Genomic DNA, 4,294 nt, shown 5'->3' with positions numbered 1-4,294 from the left:
CTTTCCCTGCAGACCCCCCGGAATCCGGCCGAGAATTCACCGCGGCAGCGGGAAGAGGGAGAGGGAGAGAGGGGGAGAGGGAGGGAGACCACCCCCTTTCCAGCTGGCCTCTGTCCACTCGTCATCTGGGCAGGAGGCGCTGCTGCTGCTGTGGCTGCTCCGGCTCCATCCCCAGGGCTCTGGGGCTGCCGACTCCCACGCACGCAGTGACACCGCCACCGCCGCCCTGGGACAGCCCGAGCCCCCGTCCCGGCCCCTGGGGCACCTGGCTGCTCGCCCCATGCCCCCGCTCCTGCCTCCCCGCTCTCTCCGCGGCGCGGCTCGCCCCGGACACGCGTGGGGAAGCGGGAGGGGCAGCCGGCACGCGGAGCGGGGCAGATGCGCGTGTGCGTGTGTGTGCGTGTGTGAGAGAGAGGGGTCCGTCGCCCTGCAGAGCCCCAGAGGGCAGAGTTTGTTGCTCCTCAAGCCCATCAGGCTGCTCTTTTTCAAGACCGTGCCAGTTTCTCGCTGCCTATTGCCAATTCTTCTCCCGCCTTCCCCATATATAAAATGGAATAAAGAGCAAGCCCGAGCGAAGCCCGAGCGCCAGGGATGCGCCCTCCCCTGCCTCCCGCGGCTCTCACCCCGGTCCAGCGAGCGGGGCGCAGCGCTCGCAAAGGTGCTTTGCCGGAGGAAGCGGGGCGCCGGAGGGGAGGGAAGGGGAGGGGAAGGGAGGGGAGGGGAGGAGAGGGGCAGCAGAGGCAAGGGCCCGCTCCTGGATGATGGAGGAGACTCCAGGATCAAACTGGCGACAGAGGAAGGACGGCGGCAGGACGAGAAGCAGAGCAGACAGGGATACCGGAGCAAAGGCAGGGAGGGGGGAAGGACCGGGGCAGAGCAGGATGCCGTATCAGCGTGCCTGGAGCGCTGCGTGTGTATCTGTGTGTGTGTCTGGGCGTGTGTCTGTGTGTCCGTCTGTCTCCAGCGCAGCTCCGTGCTGAGAGCGCGCTGGTGGGTACAGGCGGGGGGTGGGTTGGGGGGGCTGGTCCCAGACAGTGACCTGCAGTTGAGTGGAAGCAGGCTTTTTCCATCAAACTCTGCCTGGATACCACACACGGAGACCAAGTGTCAGTTTACTGCCCTGAGCCCGGCTCCTTTTCCCTAAGCTCCACAGTAATTAGACAAAGAAAACCTAAATTAACTGAACAGGCGTCGACAGCTTCCTCCAGATCACTGCTGCTACATACATGGGAATGTGTCCGAAAATGGCTTGATTGTACCTGAGAATCAGCTAAGAAAAACACTACAAAGCCCAGCAATGTTTACTACACATTTTTAATAGAAAAAATAATCACTCCGTCAATAGACCGTGTTCACCTTTCCTGGGGCATCGATTTAAATTGTTCCCGTCGTAAAAATATATATATATATATATATATTTCTTTTCTTTTTTTCTTTTTTCTTTTTTTTTCTTTTTTCTTTTTTCTTTTTTCTTTTTTCTTTTTTCTTTTTTCTTTTTTCTTTTTTTATTTTTTTTCTAGAGTGCCGGGTGGTGGGACAGATGGGAGATTCCTGATCTCGTTAAAACAATCTATATGGAGACATTTTTAAAAAATCCATATTTTTGTATGCAAAATTCCTTCCCGCGCTACATCGGCAACTAACCGTCGTTTCTCGCCTTCAGTGGCGGGACGTCTGTCACGGCTTTGCGCGAGTGGAGAGAGGCATTTACCTCCAAGACAGATGTCATGGTGTAAGAAAATGTTGTTTTCTCCACAGTGCAGAACAGCACGGACACTGAACCAAAAGTGGGCAGAGAAGCCCTGTAGAAGTGAGCCGTATGMTGCATTAATCTCGGGTTTATACAGAATTGAGAAGAGAATTGGCGGTAACGCATTCATTAAGCTGCCTTCTACCTGCCAGAAATGTACTCTACATAGCAGACGGTTGTTTTAAACACGGCATTAAGAAGTCTCCAAGACATGGTACTGAGAATTTAAAAGATGGTTTGAAGTGCCCCTGATTAAACAGGAGTGCATTTGCTGTTTGGTGGAGATGTTTATTTTGGTTGGTGTATCCATTTCTGAGTTGATCCCAGCTTTGGAGCACAACTGGTTTGTTTTACCAGAGTATACGGAAATTAAACTTTTTGGCAGATTTGGTTACTCAGATGTTGTTCTATAATCATCGTTTTTATTCTAGGAAATCTCTTCATTATTGCGGTTTCAGTTTCATGTTCATAACACAGTCCTCTCTGCTTCGTTGGCTAAATGAAATAACTTAGACTAAACCAGTTAAGAAAACGGGAGACAAATATGAAAGATAAATGTTTACGGTTATCTCAGAGACTTCGCGGATTTTTCTTTTCTTTTTTCTGTTCTTCTTCCCCCTCCCCACTTTTTTTAACAGCGTGCTTCAGGCTCTTTCTCTACTCTGAGGTCCTGCAGATGAGAGCGTTTTTTCAATTAAATCCGAGACTGAAACTTAAACAAATCCCTCCAGTATTGTAAAAGTACGTTTCCTTAAGCCCTGGAGGATTTTCCTTCAACTGTCAGCTTCAGGGTGCCTGGATGTAGATCTCTCCATCGGCAGCGGCTGACAGAGTCACGGGTCTCCGTGAGGGACATACGGGCAGTTTCAGGAGCCGGAGGAGCTGCTCAGCCCGGCGACGCTCCAGCAGCCGGCCCAGCCGCCCCCGAGAGCGCGCACCGGCCGCGCCGTGCCGTGCCGCGCCGGGTCAGCCCGGCCACGGCGGGCGGACGCCACACGGAGGGGGCAGAAGGGCCGGCGGGGGCCGGGGCTCGCAGCAGTCCTGCCCCGTCCTTTGTGCTGCTCCCGGGACCTCTTGACTTCTCGGGACCTTTGGCAGTAGCCGTGCGATCCCAGTGTTTATTTGGAGAGATTTTTCCGCTTTCTCCCCCCCCCCTTTTCTTTGCATACGCATGGGTAGCGGGCGTGACTATTTTATAGACGTCTTTCTGACGGCTGCATCAGGACCCTTCTGCCCGACTCCTACGCAAGAGTGAGGGTCTCTCTCTGTACCGGAGGCAGAGGAGAAAGGGAGAAGGCCACGGCAACCGAGAGCTTGAAGCACCCGAGGACGCCAAAACACCTCCTGGTCTCAAGGGCAGACAAGGACATTCATCGCCAAACTTAGAGGCCTACTTCTCCTTGCAGAGAAATCAAAACAAAACAAACAACCCCCCCAACAATAAACCTGCCCCCCCCCAAAAAAAAACAGCCCAAACCCCAAAGCATCATCGGACACGTTCACTGAACACAAAAAAAGGATCACTCCTGTAGCATTTTGCAGGGATGTTCCCGTAGCGATCGCCGTACGGGTTTGGCTGATATCTTAGAACGTATTTTAGCAATGTCGAGATACGGGGCGAACGAAGTCCGGGTCAGAACACCTCCGTGGAGGCAGAGGTCTTGACTTTATAAGGCGACAGCTTCCTCATTCCCCTATGGTACACAGCTCTCCCATCCGGGACAGCTTTGTTCGGTGCCCTGGGAAGGAGAGAAAGCCCAGGCGAGAAACAAAGTTTGGGCGAGAAGCCAGCCGAGGAGCAAAATCTGTTCGCTTGTGGGGAAGTGTTTTTCAGGGGAAATTGGCCTCAGCAGGTGGGAAAGGAGGCGCCACCCAAATCCCCCATGCTGGGGACTCAGGCTCCCAGCGTCCGGGAGCATCCTGCAGGGAGCAGGGACTCTGCGGGCTTGTAGGGCCGGAGGGCACCGCGGAGGGGAAAGTGTGAACATTGAACACCGGGGTCGCGAAGACATTTTTTACCCTCCTCTGGAAAGATTCTGCTTTCCCAGGCATTTAGTCTCTTCAACGTGCTGAGATGAGTTTCTCAGCTTTCAGGCTTTCCGGAAGGCCACCTACAGCCTAAGATTTTGTTGCCGTGTTGCCCCCCCCGCCTCCCCTCACCTCGAGACTGCCTTCATCCCATGCCTCCCATTCCGTCCTCCTCACTGCACGGGAGCCGTGGCAGGACACCCGCAGAGGCCCTGCGAAGTCGCCCCCTGGGTTTCGGGAGTTGCCTGGGCTCTGTGTGTGCCGGGGAGGCTGAGCACAGCCTGAGCTGCCCACGATCTCGCATTGCAGCCTCGCATTGCTGGTTTGCTAAACGCGGGGTTTAGCAAAGCACCCCCAGGGGAGTGTGCAGCAGCCGATGTTGCGAAGCGCTGGGCTCTGCTGGCGGTGCAGGAGGGTGCATCGCCCGGATCCAGCGGGCTGCTCACACCGTGCACACCCTCACCGCTCTCCCCGCGGGTGCCGAGCTCCCTGGCTGCCCCGGGTAGCGGAGGAGGC

This window comes from Rhea americana, unplaced genomic scaffold, assembly GCF_003343005.1.
Source record: "Rhea americana isolate MKP2758 unplaced genomic scaffold, rheAme1 scaffold_70, whole genome shotgun sequence".
NCBI classification, from domain to species: domain Eukaryota; kingdom Metazoa; phylum Chordata; class Aves; order Rheiformes; family Rheidae; genus Rhea; species Rhea americana.
The sequence above is the reverse complement of the archived record's forward strand: the minus strand, read 5'-3'. Positions refer to the sequence as shown.